General features: G+C 36.2%; 1 protein-coding gene across 33 annotated transcripts in view; it reads right to left on the reverse strand.

Annotated features, from left to right (window-relative positions):
* TENM4 (teneurin transmembrane protein 4) overlaps positions 1 to 26,996 on the reverse strand; it is a 1,535,912-nt gene that overhangs the window by 1,469,609 nt on the left and 39,307 nt on the right. For 2 of the 33 annotated variants that reach the window (XM_072936941.1, XM_072936891.1), the window contains one exon: positions 8,994 to 9,098. The exons of the other annotated variants lie outside the window; for them this stretch is intronic. The gene's annotated coding sequence lies outside the window, so the exon portion shown is untranslated. The remainder of the gene's footprint in view (positions 1 to 8,993; positions 9,099 to 26,996) is intronic. 33 annotated transcript variants of the gene reach the window in all.

Raw genomic sequence — 26,996 nt, forward strand, 5'->3', positions numbered from 1 at the left:
CTCTGATATATTCAAAAGAGTGACATCAAAAGATTCTTAATAATGATCATAATTTTTTCTCAAACAAAAGCCAAAGCCCCCATGAACTAGGAGACATACATTCTTGGAGATGTACTATCTTTTGGATGTTATCATTGATTTAAATTAGACTTCAAGACAAATTTACATTTCCTTATGACTGATATATTCCATTCAGCTGAAAAGAAAAAGGTTTGGTTCACTTTAAAAAAATACTAGCATTTATCACCACAACTTTGATGTTGGGCTTATTATATCACAGATTTCTTAATAATTTGAATTAGAGGAGGGACTGCAGTAAGTATGCCTTCTAACTCTAATGATAAATAATAATGTGCTTCCTCATAATTAGTATGAGCTTTTATTTTAATTAAATGGATTACTAAAGTGTCTTTTTGAAATCATTACCCTGATTAGCATACCATTAGCTTACACACATCTTGAAAAATAAAATAAATGCTTAGCCAAAGGAAAGACCTACTTTTCACCATAATAATGAAAGTAATAATCAACAGCCACAAATGTGAGGTTTATTTGCTAAACGCATGGGTTATAAAACTCACAAGACTGTAGCTACTTTGTCTGAAAGTGTTGTAGTCTTTTGTCATGCAAAAACATTCAATCAGATAATCCTTATGGATATCAGAAAGAATATTTTCTACCTTTTAATCTTGGAAATTATGATGGCCTTTTTGTTGTGGACAATACTTAGTGTAATGGGACACTGATCTCTGTCTGAAAGCTGTATGTACTGCTTTAAGAGAGGTTGAAGACAGTTTCTATTGTGTAAACCCAAATTTAAGTGGTAAAATATGTGCTAGAAATAAGGGGAAATAAGTAATTGTGAAGACAAAATTAATAACAACAAAATGTTACCCAGGTGATTTCACTTCTTTATAAAACAGAGAAACACTCAATTTGTTTATTTTCTTTCCTAGAACCATATGCCTGCTTTTCATTAATGTATGATTTATTGTCCATTTCAATAGACAAACTCTAAGAACAACTAGAGACAGTTTAGGGTCTGTTATGGTATAGTTGGTAAACAATGTTTCAAATAGGACTTAGAGTTATTTCTTTGAAATGCACTTCTTGCTCTTGGTGAAATTTGAAGCCTATTCATCTCTGCCTGACTAATTATCCTTTTCTAATTTTGTCAACAAATCAACAATAATAGGCTTAGCTGTTTACCAAACTAAGGACGTGGCTGAAAAATGTCCCTAAATGGTTCTCAGCTTGGAATATGTGAAGAATAAGGATTTAAAGCATTTTTTAATGAGAAAATAAATTAAATAGGTGATAAAGAGAGCATGAATTTTTTCATAAAAACAATGAAGGCTGAACTTTATCTCTCAGAGGAAATAGACAATATATACCTAAAACTGATTAACAGTTCCCTCTCATATTTTACTTTGATGAAACTAGAAGAAGTAATGATAAAATAAACATTCAAATATATCCTCTGCTTTTTTTTTTATGAATTAGGAAAGTATCACCATGTTTAGTCTGTTCTCAGGACATTTGCTTACAGTTAGTGTAATTTATTTCACAGAAACACGTGAGGTAGCTTAATTCCTGGATGTCATCTACTTCAAATTCACTCCCATAGCAAGTCCATTTAAGGTTGCTCAGGAAATTTTCCTGTCTAATTCCTTTAGAGTCTTCTCTCTTTTCTTCAAGGACGAAAAAGCCATGGCTTTAATCATATCAGCTAATATTTTGGTGTTTGAATAAGGGTGGGTTTCACTTAATCTCATATATATGTTATATGGTTATTGGGAATCAGTATAGAAGACTAAAAAAGTCCAGCATTTCATTCTTCTCATGTTAGACAAAAAAAAACACACATCATAATATGAATCATGGTCTGTATTTTTCTGCTCTTCACTGATCATAGACAGGCAAGGTTACTGATTCTAATGGAGCAGCTGTACGATAAGAATCTAAAGTCAGGCAGGATGTGCATTATGCTAGTAGAAGTAAGCAAAACCTTTTTTTTTTTTTAGGAATACAAAAGTATTGTTTTGAGAAAAATCATCTTGCTGAAATTACCATCAATTATGAAATATGAAAGAAACATTTTTGCCCTAATAAAGGAGAGGCATGGTTAGTCTCAAATTATTACAGTTGCCTTAAAGGATATAGAGCTGACAATAATACTTATTATTATAATGTTTTCTTCATGGAACAATGCAATACTGATTGCATAAAGTCATATAAAAGAATCATGGAGGAAGTTCAATTCAATCCTGTCTGGTCATCTAGTCACTGGAGGTTTGGTTTCTTCTTTCTACATGCCCTGACTGCTACAGTTTACCCACGTGTTGACCTAGATTTGTGTCACTTTTTTTAGGAAATAACGTTGGGAAGATTCACTTTTGTCTCTTCTCTTCCAACTACAGCCCTCATATGAAAGTTTTTTTTTTGTTGTTGTTGTTGTTGTTGTTTTTGTGGGTTTGTTTTTTTTTTTTTTTTTGTACATACTTCATAAATGTCAAAATAGTTTCTGGTAAGATGATGACAAAAATAACGGTAAATAACTTTCTACTGAGGACTGATAAATCTTCCTTCACACTTAATGATTAAACTCCCATTGACCTCCATCATCAAAATTAAATGTTTAGTCATAAATTAGCCTTCTAATTACTCCTCATTATTCAGTCATTTCAGCCACTTAATCATGAATCCTTTCCAGTGCCTTCCATGAACAGCTGACAGCTTGACTGAGGTTTTTTTGTTGTTGTTTGATTCCCTCACTGGTTATTGACAGGAACAGTGTATACACAATGTTTCAGATGCAAAGTACTACCCAGAGAAACCTGATCAAGGACATGACACTTCTGTGTAAACAGTTTCAGTCATGTTTTCTGAACTGCTACATTATAAACTATTATTCAGTCTAATTTGCTGCTGGTGTCCTTGGTCTCCCTTGGTAGTACTTTGGCATCTAGATTTCTTTCTGTATCTCACGTAGTTTACAGGTTTTGGGGGGGTTTGATGGTTTTGGAAGACTTATTACTATCCGATTTTCCAAACTAAAAACACCAGTATAGGAGACAGTAAAGGAACTGCACACATGAACACAGCTCATAAAACCAAATAACCACAGAATGTTTTGGGTTGGAGGGAACCCTAAAGATCATTTATTTCCAGTCCCCATGCTGTGGGCTGGGACATCTTCCTCTAGACCAAGTCACAGCCAACCTGGCCTGGAACATTTCCAGGGATGGGGGAGAGAAAACTCATCTCTCAGCATGAATTTCAAGCAAATGCCACTGTACTGATTCTACATCCTTATGAAAGTTTCATAAAATTTTCATGATTCAACCTTTCTGGTCACTTTAAGGGCTTGACCAAGAAGGATTTAGGATTTTTTCATGAGATTGAAACCTAGGCAAACATCTATTATTTTATTAACTTTTTTTTCCCCATGGTGTTACCACATTGTCTGCCCAGGGTTCACAGGATTTAAATTAGAAATGTAAGTTAGAATAAAATCTGGAGGCTTAGGAGCATGGTTGAGCTCTTTTCTCCTCAATTGCACACATCCTCTTTTCACGTGATTTTAATTCATGATATATTTATTTTAATAGCTTGTTAGAAAATAAGTAAATTATAACTTACTGGAATTTTCTCCTCATCATTTTATGCTGGTGGCACAATAACCTTCCCATGCCGTTCTTCAAAATGTCAGTGAATGTGTCCTTATAGCAATAACAACAGAACAGTTCTCCTCTTAAGAATATTTATCCCAAACATAAAGAATCATGTCTCCCTGAAATGGCAGTACCTTACCCATAAACAATGAACCTACATAACAGGTTAGAGGATCAGGTTAAGAATATCATGTCTGATTAAAACCACAGGTCAAATTTAGATCAGCAAAATGCAATTATCTGAACCAGAGAACACCTGGGTTATCTCCTGCTCTTACAGAGGCTGGCATGGGATCGGTAGTGACTGCATGTAGTCAGAAGCTAATTTTCTGTCTCATCTGAAAGACATCGTCTCCAGCAGCACAATAGCCAACACACATGCTGGGACAAAAATTGAGAGTCAGTCGATTAACAGAAATGTTGACAGCATCTCTCATAGCACCTTGCTGTTTGTTGGGTGCCTCTTCCAGCATGACCCTGATTATGCAGTTGTAGGTAAATAATTTATGTTCTCTATTGGATTTCTGGGCCTGTGCCTGCAGCATCTTTCGACTGCTCTGTTAAAATAGCACCTTTAACTTAAACTCTCTGTTCTGTGAGTTCTCTGTACTGGATTGAAGGAAAACAGGGATGTGATAATTGCAAAAAACCTTAAATGAACTCCTCATGTGTAAAAATATTTTATAAACTATTGTGCAGTCATAAAAATATGGACAGAATTGAATGGTCTTGCTAGGATATAATCACTTGATTCTAAACTATCTTTAATTAATAAACAACCCATAGTTCCACTCTTCTGGTAGATTCCACATTCATTGACAATTAAGCTGTTAAACATAAAAATTAAGGCTTAATGTTTTTCAGTCATCATAGCCCTTTGTATCCTTTATTCCAGGCCATGGCTGTACCAGTCACCCTGTTACTTGACAAATCATACCTTCCAGAGTGTAACATTTAATTAGAGTTATTCAAGGTATTAGCTATTTGTACTGTAAGGGAAAGAGATCAGAAACTGAAAAATGTGCATGCAATCCCCAAGGCACGTTGAAATGGCTGAACAAAGCACATGTTTTTCCTAACACAGTCCTGTCCTCCTGTGAATTTGATGCAGTTGTCAAACAATGTCACTTTGACACATGTAGCACCAGATAATCAGATTACAATGAAAAACAATAAAATGGGAATTGAGCTGTGTCATTCTTGAGCCACTCTGTCATTCACACCGGGGATCTTCCAAAGGTATCTGATGACAGGGCAGCCAGAGGGCCTGTCCTTGAATAACTCAGCAGCTGTATCAAATAAAAGTCAGCTCTGCTTTACTTCCATTGTAGTATTTTCTTTTCGATTATCATGTCTCCTGTATATTGGTCTTCCCTGCCATTTTGCTATATTTGCCTAATAAAGGAGAAAAACTAGAGATGTGAAATTGCAACAAATGTGGAATCATGGAATAACACAATATCCTGAGTTGGAAGGGACCCATAAGGTTCACTGAGTCCAACTCCTGGCCCTGCAAAGGACACCCAAAGAGTCCCAAAATGTCCCCCATAGCATTGTCCCAATGCTTCTTGGGCTCTGTCAGGTTGGTGCTGTGAGCACTACCCTGGGAAGCCTGTTTCAGAGCCCAACCACCCTCTGGGTGAATAATATCTAATATCTGTCCTAAACCTCCCCTGACATGTCCTCAGGAGATTCCCTCAGGTCCTGTAACTGGTCACCAGAGAGAAGAGATCAGTGCCTGCCCTGTTGCTTACCCTTGTGAGGAAGTTGTGCACAACAATGAGGCTTCCCCTCAGTCTCCTTCCTCTTCTCCAGGCCAAACAATCCAAGCAACTTGAGCTGCTCCTCACAAGGCTTCTGCTCTAGACCCTTCACCCTCTATGTAGCTCTCCTCCTTCATAACCCCTCTTCTCTTCCTCATTCTCCTAACTGGGAAAATGCAAGGAAGTTTCATTTACCTTAATAACTGGGTATCAGTCTTCAGGTCATTTGATAAAATTCAAGATATTTTTGCTACCTCTGGACTTGATCGGGGTTTGTTTTTCTCTCAGCAAACAAAGAATTTCTGCCTCATTCATTTTGCAACCCACATGGGATATTTTGCATCTTTTTCTTAAGTGAATTTGAGGTCATTTTAGCATGTAAATCTAATACTCATTCCCAAACCTAGGCCACACATTCAGAAAAGCTGAAGTCCAAGCAACACTGAGGCTGGGTCTCTGGGGTAATGTCCTTACAGAACAGAAGTTTTATTTGTTCCATACCTGACTGTCTCAGAACTGGCTGTTTTAACCTGAGGTTGAAATTGCCTAAAGCAATTTGGTATGATTCTTGGATTTTCAGTAGAGTCAACAGTTTGTAAAAAAGGTTTAACTCACAGAACTTGAATGATCTAGGATCAGAGGGATGAAAGATTAAAAAAAAAAAAAAAGAACATGTACTGTAGTCTCCAGAAAACATTAAATTTTTCTCTCTAGTCCATGATTTCAAGGCTTTCTTTTTTTAAGTGTGAACTAGTTAACAGTGTTGTCCTGCACAGTATTACACATTAATGAAATTTTTTTCCATTCCACCTGGCACCAATATGGAACTCTTTTGTCTATCATTTAGCCTTTATCGCAACTCTTTTTTACTTCAACATTCTTAACTTCTAGATGTCCTGTAAGACATGCCAGGTATCCCACCACCTCATTTCTTGATTTTAATCACCTTTTATTTAATTCATATAGATGATCATAGCTGATTCCATAATCCCGGTGTCTGCTTTTGGTGACTCCATTAACAGCATAATATATGCCCAAATAGACACCTACCACTGGATAAGTCACCAGACAACATATAAAGCATCTGAACATAGTTGTTTTTGTTAACCATATGCCCAAATAAAGAGATACTGAGTGACTGTTACAACAAAGTCTTGCTTCCTATATTTACAAATAGGCATGTCCAAATTTTGAACATGCTACTGCTGACTGATAATTTTCAAAGGCCAATACTGTTTGGAAACTGGTCTAATTTCTCACTTCCCTACTTTGGTAAGACTTTTGCTTTTATATTTACATGCTTCTTAATGATTTCTGCTAGATCCTTCTGGCATGTTCAGAACTTAGGTTTTGCTGGCAAGGAGCACTTCCAGGCCCCAGTTGTTTCCTACCCTATTGTCCTGTGCACTTCAGAAACACAGCTCTGGCATACAGTATGTGGGAGAGGCTTCAGGTAAGTCTTCTCTATTTAAGATTTTCAGAGGAAAAAAATAATGTTGAATACACTAGGAGAGATTTAGTAGCCTCTGGAGACCCTAAGTAGCATTTCAATTCTTGTTCAAATTAGAATGCAATAAATTTTTTCAGTATTTAGGTATTTGGTCAAGCCTCACAAATTTCTAATTTTTCCTTTCTCATCTTATTTAATCTTATTAATGTTATTTAATATCTTTGTACTTAACTAATGACTAACTTTCAGCAGGATTATTATAACAATACAGTGTGAAGTTAAGACCACTAGAGACCTAGTCTTCCTCATGGAGAGGTGTCAGTGGTATTAGGATGAAACCAGGGCTTGTGTATGAGGTTGTGTCCTCAGCTCAGCACAGGTCCTGACAAAGGTACAGTTTCAGTTATAATGGAAAATTGAAGGATTTTCATGTTATGTGGTGCTTTAATCTCCTTTCTTTCATAAACTGGTTTAGGAAAAAATCTGACTAAATTACTGAATAAACCCATCCACACTCTTTTAGAAAGGAATTCAGGAAAGATTAAAGTGAAATAAATCCCTTATGGCATAATATAGTGGTGGTTGACCTAAGAGATTCTAGTGTTTCCTGGGAAGCTTTTCTGTCTTATTATGTAAATCTACAGGAACACATATTGTTGACCAAATAGACTCTTCTGAAGCATCAATCAAGTCAATAAGTACTTTGGAACACTTCAACATGCATATGATTCTCTAAGCAGACACTAAGAGCTTCTTTGGACCACAGCAGTGCTCCCTTGTGCCAAGGGACGCTGGTGCTCATACTTGTTTGGATATCTATTTCATTTGCTCATTAATTCATATGTTATCTTTTCTTAGAAATTTGTTCCTCTTTTCCATAGCCTAATAACTCTATCCACTGTCATATGTTTTTTATAAGCTATAAGCATAGGAATGACTGGATACAATTTCATTTAAACAAAAACACTCTTAGTAACACTGAAAACTCTCTTTTTTTACACTAAAATCAAGCAGAACTATTGAAGTATGTAGTCCAAGAGGCCCAAAGATGATATGATGTAAAAAACTTCAACATCACAAATTATCAAGTATACAGTCAAAGTATTCATGCGAAGTCAGATATGTCAGTGGAATTACTGCTTTATCTTTCACATGGCATCTTAAATTTTTTTTGTTCTTTTTCTCTTTGCCACAAACTGTGTAAAAAGCAGGGCTAAGAATAGGATTTTACCATGAGAGTGTGACTGCACGGCAAAGAGCTGTCTGGTCACTCTCAGCTGCTGCACTCAGGCCCAGCTGAAGATGAAAAACAACCTCTCTCCTCACAAAAATTACAGAAGATGCCCAGATAGAGGAGGTACAAACAAATACCTTCTGGGAGGTAAATCTTTGCTAAATATAGTGGAGCATAGGTTGATAATATGAAGGGACATCTGGAGTTCCTGACCGAACTAAGTTTTAGATGGACTAAAAAGTAAAATCTTCTACTTAAGGTTGAAGAGGGAATTATTAATACTTCATTGAACATGTCACTTAGAGGGGTTGTGGAGTCTCCTCCTCTGGAGGTACTCATTGTCTGGACACAACCGTGAGGAATGTGATTTTGGGGCCCCTGCTTGAGGTGGGCAAGATGACCTCCAGTAATCTCTTCCAAACTTATCCATTCTTCCATTGTACAATTGAAAGAGTTTGAGCCACTTAAAGCCATTATTTTGAGAACAAGCCTAAAGGGAAGAGCCCATTTTTCACCATTTGTGCATGGGCCTATTTTTTCTATGTCAAGGATTTGCAGCTAGATTTTTTTCCAGTTAGAGTGAGTTTCAGAGATTCACAGCTCTCTTGGGAACACTTATGTTAATTTATTAATACATTACTGTTGTTTAAACTATTTTTGTTAAATTCTGCTTCGGCATTATACAGATTTACTTTAAAGACCTGTTTTCTCATTTAATCATTTTCTTATAGTACAGCTGCATATTCTAGAACTGTAATTGAAAACAGCAACAGATCCTTAAATGAATCAACATTATCTGGCACCTCTAATTAGCTACCATGGGGAGCTAACAGCATTATCATTACTCTAACTAATAAATTATGCTTTCTTACCTGAGTTCACAATGTCCATTTGCTAATGCCAGTGCTGCTAATCTGTGACGGCCACCCTGGTGTTCTTTCAATATCTTCTCTACTAGGGCTCTTCATTGAAGCTTGCTGTGATTGTTGACATGCATTATAATTACTAAAGTACTAAGATGTACACGCTCACATGCACTCACAGCTCTGTAGTGCTTCCTTTAGGTAACAGATAACAATATAAACCAAAGGCTTAACATGTACTACCACTTTTTGTTTGTTATTTCGTTTTTGCCATAATGACTGTCATATTTTCTTATCAATTCAGAAAATGCAAACTATATATACAATTCATCAAAGTTTCAATGGGTACTTAATAGTCTTTCAGTGATCTCCTTGTTAAATCCTCTCAGATGCTTTCAACTTTGCCTACTTTAACTTTCACCAGCTTTGCTTTTCTAACACAACACAAAAAGTAATTTATCTTGTTTCATCTAATAATTTCAGTCATTTACGTATGAGCAGTCCTTAATTGCAATTGAAGTAAAAATCCCATTGAACCGTGAATGTTACTACTTGTAAACATTTTTTTGTAATTATACTATCACTACTGGGAAACTCAAGCTTTCCTTTTGTGTTCGAAGAATTTCAAATTTTGTGTTTGAAGAATTTCAAAATTAAAAAATTTTAGCACAGTGTTTACTGCTGAGTCTCAAATTATATAAACTCAGCAAAGCCACACTACAAGACTAATATAATGGTAAACTGGTAAAGTAACTAAAAGAGAAATATAATGGAGGTCCGAGCATAATTTTGGTCTTACATCTTCAGAATTAAATTCCCATTTGCTTCACTGGAAATTCTGATGAATCACACTAATGCTGAATACCCAGCAGCTGACATCCAGCATAGGTAACTAAACACAGAAGTTAAAAAACACACTCAGTAAGTTGCCTTTATGACCTCTGAGTGCTCATACTGAAAACCATTAGTCAAGTATGTTTCTTAATAAGACATTAATAAGTCTTAAACTGTCAAAACATTAAAAAAATGAGGTATGCCTTCTTTTTTCCAAATACTGTCCTATTCTAAGAAAACAAACTGAATCTTAGACAATAATTTCATTATGGATTTTAAAAAAACCCAAGTACATCTTGATTACTTTGAAACAACCACCTGAGTCATATGGTACCATAATTTATACCTTCAGAGAATACCACCCAGTGTTAAAAATCCAATACTGGAAGGACTACAGCTTTACAGTGAGTTTTGGATTTGAGATTTGTGATTTCTGATTAAAGTATTTTGTTGGGGGTTTTTTGGTGTTTTTTTTTTGTTTTGTTTTGTTTTGTTTTTTTCCTGAGAAGAAAACCTCCTTCTGTATGTTGCAAGGAAAGTGATTTCATTGAGAAAGTAATACATATATGTAGGGCTGATATAAGAACCTGTAAGAGTATGATTAAAATCAACGAGCTTTTTCATCATAGATCTGTTTCTGGGATACTCATGAGTACTTGGGAAGGGAGGTGCTACTTCAAAGCTTTCAGGTGCCTTTTTCTTTTTTTGTTTTTTTTTTTTTTTAATGATGCAACAGGAGAAATTGTTATTTCAATTGTTTCATATGATAGTTGTTACTGAAGTTGCTACATTGTTGAACTTACCACATTTGGTTTCCTTTCATTTCATTTGAGAGCCCTCACTAAATCCATGAATTCAAAACACTTACTGAATTGCAATTTATTTGTATTTTCTCTGTCTCTTGACATTTTCCCTCAAATCACAATGACAGCACAACTGTGCTACTGACTCCATTGATCACGAGCCTACCAGGCTGCCTTGACAGGTGCAGTGGTTAACACAGTTTGGCTGTTTGGATCACAAACCCACAACTCCACAGACCTAGTCACATGGCTGCTCTGCACTCTCAAAAATTGCAGTCCTAATGAGAAAAGTAATTACTGAATGTTGTGCACTAAACACTCAGTTCAGGGTTGTGCTCACACACTCCTGAGATGATATTTTTTATTTCTAAAATGGGTCCACATTTCCAAACTAGCTGAGTTTGACAACTTGCTGCATGTTGTGCTCTGTAGCAGTAGCATTGCTGTAAGCTGTGTATCTGCACCCTTCATTTAGCTGTGCTAAAGGAAATGGAGCAGCAGCAGTGCACATCTGTGAAACTGGAATCATTAGGCTTATGGTCACAGTTTGGCAGTCTAAGACAAGTTTCTTCTTAAGAGGAAGGGTATTTTTGTTCTTTGAAGATAAAACTAGCAACCAGTAGAATTGGCTAGTTGCTCTGTCCTTGTTCACCCAGGAGTTTTGAAAGCAACTTTGCTCTTTCTCCTAACAGAATATGAATACATGGGGATTGATGCTCATCTTATTAACTATGGGTTCTTGCCTGCTATTTTTCTTCAGTTAGCTAATGAGGATATGTAAGGCACAGTAAATATGAGTAAATTATATTTTTCCACTGCGAAAGAAAGGTACTTAGCACTCTGGCTCAAGTGGCTCTAACTAAACAACCATAGTCTCTGTATTTATTACCTATGTTGTCACTGAATTGTTAGGCACACAGTTTTTCTTCAGTTTGTTACCTCCCAAGATGGGTATAACAGATGGTATTATTTCTTGTCTGTGTTATGTTCCTATTTTATTCCTTTCAATATATACACTTATGAATGAATTTCAGCCTGTCAGCCTTGCAGAATTTTCTGCGAAGGATGGAAGTATTGCAAATAGGTACCGATACACATTGGCAAGATTTGTTCATTTATCTCAAAGCAATCATAGTGAGTTCTGCCAACATGTGCACACATAGCAAATTAAGAGGCATCTTGCCACGCATCAATCAAAAGTTTAATATATTGTTTCCTTTCAACTATTCCACTCTTTTACGAATCTGTTCCCTCACTTAAATCAACTCTAGAAACAGACACATCTAGAAGAAAACTTAAGGGTATGAAGATCTGTGTTACACTACAGTCATCTTACAGCAGGCTAAGATTAGTTTTTTTCCTAATACTTAGGACTTACTGAGAAATAAATACTTTTGCTGTGCAGTAAGAACCAATGATGGTCTGAAAGGCATCCATTCATGTCCGTTCAGCAGTCTACCTATGTTCTGATTATGAATATAGTTCTTTTGAATATTATATTTCTTCTGCACTTAGCTGAGAAAACAGATACAGGTAAATAGAACATGTCTTCCGTAAAAGCATGTACTGTATAACCAAAGCTCTTGATGTTGCTGAAGCATCACAGGTAATTTCTGCAGCTCTAGGAGCAGTAGTGTGATCTGTCCCCTATTTGCCTCTCAGATTTCTTAGTAGCTTTCACCAGGGTAAATTGCTTAAAGCTTAAGGAATTATGTATAATTTCTTTTTTCTCTCTATTTGTTTCACATATCACTGCCCAGTGGATTTTTTTTTTTTTTTCTGAACAAGAGTCAAGCTGTTGCTCTTACATCTAGAAGTCAAGGATCCTCTTATCCAACACTCCCACATTTACCTCACCAAAAGAAAAGTATACAGACATGCATCAAGCTGACTGCAAAGGATTTAAGTTCAAGACTCTTCTTCATGGGTTTGCAGAAAAAATTCTGTTGTGAGAATCACTTTGATTTGGTTCCAGACACTTTTAAAAGGTTTGGGTTTTTTTTCCCATCTGGCATGATGTCAACCCAAAATTCAAATCTATCTTATTGGATTTAGCTAATCAGGTTCAAATTTATACATATGAGTTATTGCCTCTTTATGGTCCCCAGAAAGAAAATTGGCTATTCCATGATAAAATTATCCTTATCTTGCTAAAACAGATATTTAAAAATGCCTTCACTGATTGTGGAGATTTACAAGAACAGGCAGCAAAGACTAACTCAGACATAGCCACAGCTTTGTAAATATAAATCCCAAACTTATTATAATTTTTCAGTTTTGACCTTAACAAGTTTCTATTTCCCCTGTAATTTGTACCACCATATTTGTTCAACATATGGTCTCTGTTCCTCTGAATTTTCAACAAATAGCACCATCGTAAATAGCTTCAGTATCCTTAATCTCTCCGTGCCTTGTGGAACAATATCTATTTTGGGGTTTAATTACTATGTATTTAATTTGCTTCAACAAGGGTTCTATGTTTATTCACTCTGTTTTGCTCTTACAGGAAAATATGTTCTGGTGGTAAGTAAGTTTTGTGCATCCGCCTGGATCAAAACTTTGTTCTGTAGTCAGATTCCCTTTCAAGGAATTGAATACCTTGGGATATCTTCTTTGTATATTTTCTTCCTGTAGCAGTAACAGGGTTCAGCTTCAGGCATGTTTAGCTCCCTAGGCCTTATTCTAAGACAAATGCCAGAATAAGAATAGACCAGTTTCCTATGTCACTTTTTCTCATGTCTATTAAAATGTCACCCAGAACCCATATGCTTTTCTCCCCCTTGCCTATCCTGCTTTCTTTTTCTCTATTATTTACCTTGTGACTAAAGACCTCATTAATTCTGGGTACATCGTGTTTACACATTGTTTTGTTTCATTATGCCATCTGTCTGTTCTGCTGGGGGAAGCACTTGGGGACAAGAGTTTCTATCAGAATCCACTGTTCAGAAAAAAGGCTGTGTTGTGCTTGTGCAATATAGAGGTTGTAGAATATAGCATTCTACACAAGTTATACATTTACCAGAAAAAGACAGAGGTGTAAACACTGATTAGAAAAAGAAATATCCAAAAATTTGTATCAGTGCTTCTGTTGCAGGGAAGAGAAGGAAGCTGAAAAAAATGTAGCACTCATACCTGTTTTCCAGGCCATTAAATAAAATAAATATTTTTGAGAGCATTGTAAGTATGATTGAACAGGTTCAGGGTTCTAAATAATTCTATTTTTACTGAATTTTAATGTTTAATAATTTTTTCAAGGTTTTCCATGACATGACAATTGCTCCCCACATTTTTAAAATGCTTTTCCATTCCTACATTTGCTCATGATTGCCCTGATGACCTTTAAAAAGAGATAGATTACAGGAGTACATTAAAAATGTACATAAATATGTGCGGTCATTCAGTTATGTGCTCTTCTAATTCTTTAGGAAACCATGCTTAATGAAATATGTGATGGATGAATATTGCTTATTATACAGTTTGAAGAATTCTCTCCTTCTCTTTCAAGCTCTGTCTCTTTTCCCTTATAAAAACTGAGAGAAGGAAAAACTTTAGTCAGATATCATTTTGTCACCACTGAGAGAAGTTTGACCCAAGGATGATCCTTTTATGGCCAGAAGTCCAACTGCTTGGTCTGACTTTCTGAGATACCTATGAGTAATGACCCATGTAGAGGAAGACATTCCCATTCTCAGATCCTTAAAATAGAGCCTTTTTTTTTTTTTTTTTTCCAGAAACAAATAATCAAATTATAGAATGTTCTGGGTAGAAAGGGGCCTTAAAAATCACATAGTTTCAACTCCCCTGCCATGGACAAGAACACCTTTCACTCGATCATGTTGCTCAGAGCTCAACCAACACCTTGATTCTCAGAATTCTTGCTTACACTTCGTTTAGACTAGAAATCCCTTTAGGCAGAAGGTAATTATAGAATCACAAAATGTTTAGGGTGGGAAGGGACTCTAAAGACCTTCTAGTCCTTAATAGCTTTTGTACTCCACATGTTTGAATTACACTTCTGTGAGACCTCTGGTGGCATGGTATTTCAAATGACAGCCAAAACCAGAACATATATTTCAATTGTATTTTCTTTCTAAAATCTCAAAAACCTCAAGAAACAGTTAAGTATTATTTTTATTTGTTCTTTAGAAATGTTCAGATTGATAACTGTCATACTTGTGTGAATCACTGTAGAAAATTAGCATAATATTTTTTGTGAACCTCTCCCAGGTTTTTCATCAAAGATGCTTGTGTTCTGCACTTGAAGCTTGGAGATATTAATATACTTTGGAGACTTGGAAGCTGAGGAAAAAAAATAATTTTTTACCAGACATCATCAGGTTTAGTCTTTTTCATCGTGTCTGTTTGACTATAGCAGTGGTTAGGAGGAAGGAAATCAAAAGTGGGCTAGAGTGCAGATGGGTTAGTGCCATGGCAGCCTGGAACTACTCACAGCCTTCTTGCAGTCATTAGAATGGGGCTGAAGAAAAAGTTTTGAGAAAACTGAGCAGAATCAGCACAAAAATTCCAAGGGATAGAACTGAAAACTGCCTCTCCTATATCTTGAGTAGTTTTAAGCAGAGCAGGAGTCTTGATAGAAAGGAATACACTGGAGCAGAAAAGGGAGAATATAAGGATCAAGAGAAATTGTCTAAAGCAAAAGGTAACTTTTCAGACACTAGCAGACAGTATTTGTGACTGAGATACTACAGCAGAGAATAAAGTGCTGTCACAGTTTAGGAAATGTATAAATCAGAATGGGAACAAGCAGCTCAAGGAACCAGAGATAACCACAACTTAAAACATGGATAGCTAAAGAGAAATCTTTCAGGTAGGGCACTCAAAGGCTACCTGTACTGGTATATTAAGCAAGATCAGAGAAGATCCAAGCACTAAGACTTTATTGCATATACATAGGTCTATTTTTATTTAAGGACAGATAGGACAGACAGCAAGTTCAGAGTAATAATAATTTTATCAGTTATCTGCTGAATAATTAGAACCATCATTTGAATTAGAATTTTCAAATATTAAATCCATAAATAAAAAGACACTTCTGTGGTTGACTTGATAAATCAAATGCCCCTATTTTAATCCATCTGTCTGTGTGGAAGAAAGTCCCAGCACTGAAAAGAACATAAACAAGTTTTCTTTGCCAAAAAAAGTAGTTGTGCTATCAAAGTGAATGACTAGATTTATTTTACTAGTATCTAAGAAACCAATATTGTTTCCTTCTGTACTGCCATAACAATTAGGGCTAATACATTTCTTGGAAATATGAACAGGATTGGATGCAAAAATATTTTTATCATAGGAATCAGTAATTCCAAGGGAAACTTTGCTGACCAAGCTCTTAATGAGAAATATTCCAATTTGATACAGTAATTACTTTTATTTTTTCTTGCACAGTGGATTCAAAATATGCTTTTGCACAGCTACCCAGTGAGTAACAAAGTCAGAGTTATTCCATGCATTGGTTTCTATGAGAAACATTCCTCAGATAAATATCAGGGGATTTTAGTAAAACATGCAAGATTTAGTGCTGCACTGAGTTCATGGGGAGGACTTAATCCTGGAGAATTCTGTTGAAATGGTAGTAACTGTAAAATTGAAATTAGAAAATTGGAATATAAGATATATATGATGTGTGGTAATAATTATGAGTTGCTATTACATTGAAAAACCATGGAAAAACTATATGGTTAGTAATGGGACTAATGACACAGAAAGATCTCCTTTTGTTTTACAAAGGGAGGATGCAGAACACCAGAATCCCTATAATCTAGACAATCAAAAAAAAAAAAAAGCTGAAGCAAGGGAAAGGCCAACAAAGAGATAAATCATGTCTCAGTGACCAGGAAACAAAATATGGCAAATTGTGAAATTGTAGCTTGGATTTTATGCTTGTTGTTGGGAGCTAACTATTTTCTGATGAGCTGGGGTCTAAGTTTGAAAATTGATTTACAAGACACTGAGCTTAAGAAAACTCAGGCATCAAAGTTTAGTGAATAACATAGAAATCCTTGGCTTTAACTTCCTTGTGCCCTGCTCATTCTCACCAGAGCTTTTCAGCTTTAGAAATCTTATTTCCTTCTTACCCTTAAGCAGAAGCAGCCCAAGTACTTCTACTGATCCCAGTACCACAACATACCAGTGCAGGAAGAATACACTAGAGAAGAACTTATTCTTCATTTACAGACTACTCCTCACCAGGGATTTCCCTGGTTATCCCCAAGGCTGCAAAGAGTTATGGCGTAATTCAAGCTGAACACAAAAAGCAGCACACAGAAGTCCTGACATTCAGTTCCTCTGGGATTTCATGTGACAGCTTGACTGTCCATTAAAAATGGATGCTGCAAATTCTTTTATAAGGTTATGATTTTTTTATATGTGTGTTTTTTTCCATCCACTAATAAGATGAGAACAATTATATCTTAGTATATTTGCAATGGATAACCTTTCCTGCTCTGTATGATGCTATCCCCACTAGCAAGAGTATCTGTACTGAACTGGCACTATCCAAACACCATTTGAGTGTTAAGTATTAATGATGTCTGTAGTCCTTCTAACTAATCACAGGAATCTGTGGCCATAAATAGCATTAGTCCTTTTTCTGCTTCGTCATTTATAAAACACTCTTGAATTTCCTTTCCTTACAAACTTTGCTGGTTTATGTCAGGTAGCCTTCTATACATGAGTTTAACAGAGTTTATTGGAATTCCAACAAATCCTGTCATCACAGAATACATTTGGCTTTCATTCATCCGGCTACTCATCAGGCTTCATTGACTCCAGTCCATTTCACATAGGATTTTGGCATTGCCACATTACCCCTTGCTCTCCTGAAACTTCTGATTTCTCAGAACTTTAATTATCTGATTTCTGGACTGTGCTAAGTACACTATTTCATGCTTAGCATCTCTAATAATGTTATGAACTCAGTTGTGTGAGATTAGATAATTCAGTGTTTAAACAGATTCTGCCAGTTAATTGCCCAAAAAACATATGAATTTGCATTCATGCTGGAGGGTGGTCTATAAATGCAGGATCTCCTCTATGCATAATAAATGATTGAAAATATTAGAAAAATTAGATTGCATTGAGCAAAGCTATGAGAAATGCATTTCAAAAAGCTTTACAATAATCTAGAATATGTCAGTAATATCTCCCAATTAAGATTGCTTCCATGTAGTAAACAGATCCCTAAGGGAGGTTTTGCAGCAATTCTACCAGTAATTTAACATTTTCCATACAAAGTGGAAATTCAGAAGATGAAACCAAATTGCTCTCTATTTGTCAGGATATCTCCAAGGAATCACATCAAAGAAAACTTTGCTTTTGCCCCCCTTTGGATATGAGCACGAAAGTTCTTTTTTTAAAATTTTGTTTGTTTGTTTGTTTAACTGCATGCAGTCTTTTCCTTTTATATGACCTTTCTTGGGAAACACCCATTTTATTAAATAAATTGGGAGCTAATTGCAGTCATTATAATCTCCTTAGATTCTTAATAGTTTAATTTATGTTTGTGCATGGTGCTGTTGGGATTGACTGAAAAACTACAAACCCACATGGCCTTGCACAGCATTCTCTTGATTAAGAATGGATGTCTCCTAAAGCAACAATAATGGATGAAGCTGAGGGCATTTACAGAGAAAAGGCCATATGCCTGAGATGCAGGCAATGCTCAGAAGACACCAGAAAGGTTTCTAAATTAATGAAAGAAGAGCTTTACTGTGAAGTAATTACCTAAGAGAGATGAAAACAAATTCATGTTACTGAAACAACTTAGTCTCACTCGTGAGACTAAGTAGGTATAGCAGACATGCCCTTTTTGCTTCTGTTGCTTAACAGGAAGGGGAAAAACCCATTCTTTACACAGTGACAAATTAACTGTGAAGCACAGAAAAGATAAAAGAAAAAGCAGCAAAGAGCATATGTAGTGTAATTAGGAAAAGTCCACATTGTGCAGATAGTAAGCCAATTCTACCCTTTGTGACAGCCATGAAGCTCTTCTGGAGGGTAGCCAATGGCAAATTTTAATACCTCCAACCTGTACCTCCTGTCTCAGAAAGCAGTACTGCTTAGTCATGGTAACTTTTCCAAAAACATTTTTCTCTTCTAAATGAAAGTGGACCCTTTTTTCTGGAATCTGCTTTCCACTGTGTGCTTGTTATCTAACATCCTGCCTTCTATTGGCAATCTCTCCAAATTTCTGTGCTTTTTTGCCCCCTTGAGATACCTAAGCAATAAATTCACATTCATTACAAACGACTTAAAAGTTTTTTTCTTCAATAGTTCAAAGCCTAATGACTACCGAAATAAAAATGGATCAAGAAATTGATGGCCTTTAACACCTGTGGTTCTCAAACATTAGGATCAAAACACATACTTGACTTTTTCTGTCTTTTCACAGTTTCTTTAAAGCCTTTAATATTCTGGATCAGATTTTCTTCTAAATTAAACTGGTGGGATCTCCTATGGTTTCTCTGGTGACCTCCTTGTAGAACATACTTTTTGTGATTCTACTGTTACTTTTATATTGTTTATGAGTATGAAAAAAAGAAGGTCAGTCAAAAAAAATTATAGTCTATAAGTTTTTGTGTCTTGGTTTAAACCCCAGCTGGCAACTCTTCCCCTCAACTCCTTGCTTCCCCCATCCCAGTGGAATAGGAGAGAGCATCAAAACAGTAAAAGTGAAAAAACTCATGGACTGCAGCAAAGACAGTTAATAGGGAAAGCAAAAGCTGTGTATGCAAGCAAAGATAAAGAATTAATTCACTACTTCCCATGGGCAAGCAGGTGTTCAGCCATCCCCAGGAAAGTGGGGCTGCATCACATATTAGGGTGACTTGAGAAGAAAAATACATCACTAAAAATGTCCGCCCTTTCTTTTTCTTCCCCCAGTTCCATACACTGAGCATGACACCATGTGTCTGATGTATCCCTTGGGTCATTTGGGCTCATCTGTCCAGTGGTGTCCCCTCCCAGCTCCTTGTGCTCCTCCAGCCCCCTTGCTGGTGGGGTGCAGTGAGAAGCAGAAGAGGTCCTGGCTCTCTGTGAGCACGGCTCAGCAGTAAAAAAACCATCCCTGTGTTACCAACACTGTTTCCAGCACAAATTCAAAATGCAGCTCCATACCAGCTACTCCAAAATAAACTAATACCCAGCAAAACCCAGCTGAAAAGAGTTTTACGTATCTATGTACTTTCTTAGAAGCAAAAATAATCTTAGTTCAGGGAAAGCAATTCAGTTAATTAAGGTGTTCCTCATCTACAGGCCAGATTAACTCAAAACCGTTTCTTAACTTGTATGCCAGGCTCATTAGCCCTTCCTTCTGTCTCTATCACCTTTACTTTTATCAGTCATTCTCAGGACTCATCCCTTGTCCAAAGACCTTGATTTCTGAAATACACATTCTACCAGGGCACTATCACTCTCTTCTGGTAAGACAGTTGCGAGTAGTATTTTGACTAAATCTCTTTCACTTCTCCTTCTTTTCTTGATAGTCTTTCAAAATCAGTTCCTTGAGTTCCTTTTTTTTTTACCCCCCATTTCAACAGATTTTATAACTTCACCAACATTTCAACAGGCATAAGTTTTGGTGTCATTTGAAATACATCTCTCTTCTCTACTGATCCTGTCATTGCCTTCTTTTTTTTCTCTCCCCCTCTACCACTTTTATGTCTCCTCCAAAATACATATATTCCAGCTGTAAACTCTTGAGCATCTTCAGCCATGAAATCTGCAATAGAAGAATAAGATTTGACAATATCATGTTCCTATATATTTGTGACAAAAACTTTATCTGGGTCAGTATGTCTTTCTTTCAGCCTGAAATTCCTCTATCATTAGCCAAGATTTTTCAATGCTTACCACTAAAAATATTCTGGCTTGTAATTTTTTGTCAAGTGCATTATAAATGTGTAACAATCCTCTATCTATAGGTGTAGAGTCAGTGGGAAAGACCAAATGATGGGAAGGAAAACCAGCATGAGTATTGATAATTAGCCATCCAAGCACTTCCTCTTATCAGAAAATACTTGAAGTGCTCCATTAATTGATGAAATATAATTCTTCTTTCTACATTTTTCAGTCTCCTCACATCCTCTTATCATAGTACTAATTGAGGGATCAGCTGTTGATGGTGATATTTAACTTCCATTAAAATCTCAGTCTCCATGAAGACTTCCTAAATTTCTGCTCACTGTTAAACTTCACCCAGTCCCATATATAGGAGAGCTTTGTAGGTTGCCTAAACAGCAGATGGATTTCCCAAGGCAACCACTCCAAGTGGTGGGTTGTTATTGTGTTGGTTTGAATTGTTATATTCTCTTAAGGTTCTACAGGACTCCAAAGAACCATAACAATGCATATACTTATTATGATGCATGTCTTAATTAAACATTTCCACCTCAATGAATGAATTCTGTATAATCTCTCTAGGCAATTGAGCTCTGCATCCTTAATTGCTGTGCCATAGGTCAAGCATATGATAACATATTTGCTCTAGTGGAAATAAAGAATTTACTTCTTATTTGCAGCATTCTCTTTCCTTCATATATAAGTTTAAAAATCTCAGCAGCATTAAAACAGTATAATTAGATAATTGTTACATTTAATGCTATTTGCCTCAGATTAAATAAAATCCTAAATAATTTCATTTCTGTCCCTGCTAATTAGTAAACTTTTTGTGTGTTTCATTTAAACATAATACTAGGACCAATTCAGTACTTTCACCTCTGGGACTCCATTTGTTATGGACTGGTTCTTTAGAGACCTAAGGCAATTAAAATTAAATTGAATTTATAGCTTAATCCATCCCTGAGAACTACAGGACAAAAAATATTAGAGCTTTCTAGAAGTTTTCTATTTCAGAACAATCCTGTTCACTGATTCAAATAAAGCTCTGCCTACTTGCACCAGCAGTAAATTCGCTCCTCTCAGCATAAATAAGTAATTATTTTTCTTTCTTATCATCAACTTTACACAATCAGCCTACCAATACTTTTTTTTTTTAAATAATGACTTTGAAGAGTACAATGAAAGTAATTATGTATATGCATGCTCATTCTATTTAGGTTTAAAGTGGAAAAGTAGATCTTTCCATGATCAAAGCATCCTATAGATTACAGTATCTACACTAAATATTTGGATTTTAAAATGGGCTATTTTTCTTCCTTTGTTTGCTTGCATTAGGTGCAAACACAAAAAGGACAAGATTCACATAAAATACCATATTTTCAGCCACCTTGGTCTTCCTTAACAATAAATACAGAATAAATTAAACAAATTAAGACTGGCCTAATTTAGATGCAAATACCAAGATGAGTTCAGCACTGGAGCAAGCTGCCTGGGGAAGTGGTTGTGTCACCGTTCTTGGAGGTGTTTAAAAGACTTGTAGATGTGGCACTTAGCAACATGATTTAAAGGTGAGCTTGCCAGTGCGAGCTTGCCAGTGCTGGGTTAATGGTTGGACTTCACGATCTCAAACACCCATTCCAACTTAAACGTTCTTAGTTTATTCTATGAGTCATGACCTAGTGGAAACTGCTGCCTGGTATCTCTAGATCTGTTGCTTTATGTGTTTGGCAAAATGAGTGCCATTTATAAACTTTCAAATTTAAGTAAATAGAAGTGGAAATGTTATTTTTCAGCTTGATCTAAATGTAAATGCCACACAAGAAGCATATTAAAACAAATGTAATATGCCCTTGTTGCATCATCTCTTAGTCAGCATTGTAGTTATATTTTTTTGGGACTGTCCCAGTCTAAGAGGATCCTACTCTCTTTTAATAGACTGATTTATATCTATGTAGGTACTAAAAATTCTTTAATAAATGCTTTACTGAAACAGTTGCAGAAAATTTTATGCTGTTTGAAGTATTACCTACCCTTCAGAGGGAATTACTGAAATCACCTCGAATCAGGGGTAAAAGGTAGAAGTAGAACAAAACTATTGTAGAGGTAAATTTAAGCAATGCTGAAGAGTTATGCAGAATATGAATCATATCTCTGAAAAAGTCCTTGATTAATCCTGTGATTAAGAATAAAGTGTCCATCTTCTAACCGTAACAGGAGAAAAATATTTTCTAGCAATGGACTAAATTAGCTGAGAAGGATAAGAAAATGACAAGGCAGATGCATTCTTCTTATTGTGTGATTGACATTTAATGTATTTGGCAGGACGGTAAACAAGGATTTCATGTAAGATAAATAACTTAAAACAGTGCTAGCTAAAGAAAATACTAAATGATAAAGATTCATGTTATACACTGTAAAACTGGCTTTACATATAACTAAAACATGATAATTTTTAAAAACCAGTTTGGAACTGTAATGCTAATTTATTGAGCTGAATTGAAAGAAAAATAACTTTCTAATTTTAAAATATCAGGTGGGATGATAAGAGCAATTAGAGGCTGACTAACTTAAAACATTTTCTAAAAAAAGTCACTGGAACAGAAGTCTTGTCTAGGAAATGTCAGTCTGCACAATATGCTAGAAGCCATCAAGTAAACTTCACAGGGCTTTTCAAAATTGACTGATAAAGGAAGTTTCAATAATATAATATATTTAGATTTCTCTGATGGATTTAAGTAACATCTCTTTCTTTTTCTATTGTCACAATGACATTAAACAGATAAAAAGAGAAAAAAATCTACTTTAAAGGCCATTAGTGATTAACATGAAGGACAATAGATTAGATGTGTTCCTGTAGATGATCTGGCAGAACATAATCAAAGCTCTGATCATGGTAACATACATGAATTTGCTTCTTCACACCAAGCATCAGCATCTTCACTATGCACAAATATAAAGACTATCCACACTAAAATCATGATATGTGTTCTTTGAACATTGAATGAATCTTCTGAGAATTTAAACCCACAAATCATAATTACCATTTCAATTGAAAATTGAAATTATTTTTAACCAGGTAACCATGTCTTTAAAGAGATATTTTCCTGTGTCAGACAATTTTGTCCCTGAATGCCTCAGACTAGCTTGGTGGAGCAAAGAACATTTTGTCCTTATCAACAAAAGTAAAGGAGGTGGCTTTCTCTCAAAATGTCTACCCTCCCCCATTATTCTCAGGGAACTGAAACCATTGGCAATAAACAGGGCTGCTTTCTTGATTTAAGCTGCTTTGACATTTTCCTCTGCTGCTTAAAATCAGCAGTCTCCATGTTCTTTAAAGCAAGTTGATTTTATTCCTGCCGGTTGCATTTGAAAGTAAAAGGTAGCTGTTGTAGAAACTACTTCTGTTCCTGTTTCCAGTCAGAATAATGGATAATAGCTGCTGTTTCTACCAGACCAAAGCCTCAAAAGCCACTTATGCTTGCTTGCTGTATGTATAAATAATAACACCCAATTTAAAGAAAGTTGCGTGTGAGCTTTTTACTACTCTCCAAATATATTGTTCATGCTCCTGAACTAGTAGAAAGTTGAATTCTTGAAAAAATATAACTAATGCATTCTTTTCCCACAAAATAGCCATAAGTGTTTACACCAAAACAGCTCATAATTTAAGTCCTGGAGTCCCCATATTTTTTCTACTCAGGCGTCTCCCTCATGTCTCTTGCTTGTGGCTGCCTTTCCACAATTTAGTTCTATTTCCTAATCTTTATAAGAACTGTAACATAGTTAATGTGGTGTCTCATTAATGCCAGGAGAACAGGAAATCTGTTTGATGTCTGGTCAGTGTCCCTGATATACAAAATTTCCTCATATTTTGTGCTGTTGAGATAGTCCCCCAAACAGCTTTGATTAATTTTGTTAAACTTTCATGGTTAAAATCAAAAGTCTGCACATATTTCATTGGCTATAAATCTCACACACACTGTTAGTCCAGGCCAGTTTCTATTGGCAACATCCTGCCAAGTATCACGTGCCTAACATCTCATTATTGCAGCTTTTAACTGTTACATAGAAGACCAATTATTAATTTGGTGTTGTCATCTGTTTTACTTCCACACATGCTGAGTCACTGTAAGATATGTCTCATGGGGCACCTTAAAGCATGGATGTGTCCTGCCACAGACTTCTCTACTAGAAATTCTTCAATTGGACAAAACCAGCAGATTTCTGCTGACCTCCAAGAAAAAGGAAATCTATTTTTACTAATGGATCAAACAAGAGATACAGTTTTACTGAATTGTAATTATTTCTCCAATTCTGCTTTCACTTGTTCTTCCTTTTTCACTAGATCTTACTTCCATCTAGATGAAAGATGTCACGTGAGATGAGACCACTTGTCCATGTCAAGGTGCACCAAGGGCTAACACAGCATAGATCACACCAGCCTGAGTTCAGCCCATTCAATAGCAAGTTACTAGGGCAGATGAGGTACTGTCAGATCCAAACAAATACCCAGGCAGGCTCATGATAAAGATGTAAATCCAAAGTCAGACCACGATGTCAATCCACGGGTTGGAGTCCAGATCAACTGAGTCCATGGCCAGGCATGGGCATGGTTATGAGGATCTGGGCACAGACATATCTACAATACATTTCTGTAAGGTACTGGCAGAGATTATATGGGGCTTATGGGAGCATTTGACAATGGATCTGATTAGGGCCAGCCAGGGCTACTAGTACCCATTGATATAGACTGGGTGCTGAATTATTTGCTTCTATATTCATTATGTCTATTTCCTTACTGCTTCTTCTGAGGGATGGAAAGCTTCAGATGACAAATTATCTGAAACTATACAGAATTCATAATGAGAAGGAAAACCTTTACCAGAATCATCAGGGGAAGACTGGGTTAAAGTGAACCTAACAGCAATCCTCCAGTACCAAAGAGAAGTTTACTGAAAAGGCAAGGTCAGTCTCTGCACTAAGTTCCGGGAGAAGAGAAAAAATAGTCCTGAATTACAGGACTAGTGCGATATAAAGAAAAGAATTTTTACTATTAGGATAGTTAATCACTGGAACAGTTGCCTAGAGCACTTGTGTGATCTCTATGCTTGGATATTTTCAAGTCCCAGTTAGAAAAATCTTTGACCATCTTAGTCTAGATGACCCTTCTTGTGGAAGACCAGACAGCTACAGAAGCTGTGCTGGGTAGCACCACAGACCTTTTGGCCCTGGTACAGTGAAAACCGTGGGAGAGATAAACTCAAGGCAAGAACAGAAGTGAAGACATCATGTCTGGTTATGCTGACTTCTCTGAAGAGAAAGAATATAACAACGATATTGCTAACACGAGAATGTAATGAGGACTCGATAACTAAAAATATTGCAACGCTATGGAATGGGGCAAAGGGGTCCCAGAGGAAAATTTTGTATGGAACTTAGAGACCTTTAAATACTGGTGTAATAAAATACTTAGTTTTGCTGGCATAAGAGTTTGTGTCTCTCAATCCCTGCACCCTCTTTGAGCAGGGGACTTGACTATGGGCTTCTTAGGATGCCTTCAGTATCAGATACTATGATCCTACACTATTCACATGGAAAAATGCTAAAGTTTCTCTTCGGTAGCTGCATAGCAATCATCACTCAAACAGTTTTAACTTCACATTTCTGGGCTCCCTTGACCTTACTCATAATCTCATACTTTTTAAAAACCATATCTGTTCCATACTAAGTACAGGATAAGTAAGGGAAAAAAAAACAATATGTACCGGAATTCGAGAGAAATTAAAGGGGTTGAGGAGACCAACACATAAATGGCAAATTCCTCTAGAATCAGATCTTACTCCATAGTGAGTTTTGTTTTAGAAGAGCTTAATGAGAACTTGTTGTAGTTTACGAATGATATTCCCTCATTTAGTGCTCCCACTAAAATAAAAACCATGAGCCACTCTCCTTCACCACCTTAACCTTGCCAACCATAAGCCATGCATCCACTCCTTCTCAGTTCTGCCCCCAGCCATGCAGAAAGGTGGTATAGAATAACAACCTAGACGCCCACATGGCCCTAGGCTCCACTCCCTCATGGCTGAGGCAAGACTCTGGCCTGGCTAAAGAAAAGATAGAACTGAACACCCAAATTGTCATTTCTGAAACACCTTTGAGCATTTCCATTTAATTTTATGTGAAGTACCACTATTTGTGATGTCATGAATATGAAATGTCCATAACATTTTCTCAAAAATGTGATAATTTCCCATTTTGGTGCTATCTGCCGAGCAGAAAAGCACCCAGAAGAACAAACCAACTCCTTCTAAAAGATGCTCTTTTGGCCATTACACACCTCTTCATTTAACAATATACATTTAAACGATTACTAAAATGAGTAACCATTGAAAATTGCCATATACTGCATAATGCTGATTTGTGAAGGAAGTGCTTCACAGATCTGTAAATACGGGTAAGGAACCCTGTCTTTGTTTTTTTGAATTCTTTCCAGTTATTCTGTAATCTAGACTGCAAA

This window comes from Taeniopygia guttata, chromosome 1, assembly GCF_048771995.1.
Source record: "Taeniopygia guttata chromosome 1, bTaeGut7.mat, whole genome shotgun sequence".
Classification (NCBI taxonomy): domain Eukaryota; kingdom Metazoa; phylum Chordata; class Aves; order Passeriformes; family Estrildidae; genus Taeniopygia; species Taeniopygia guttata.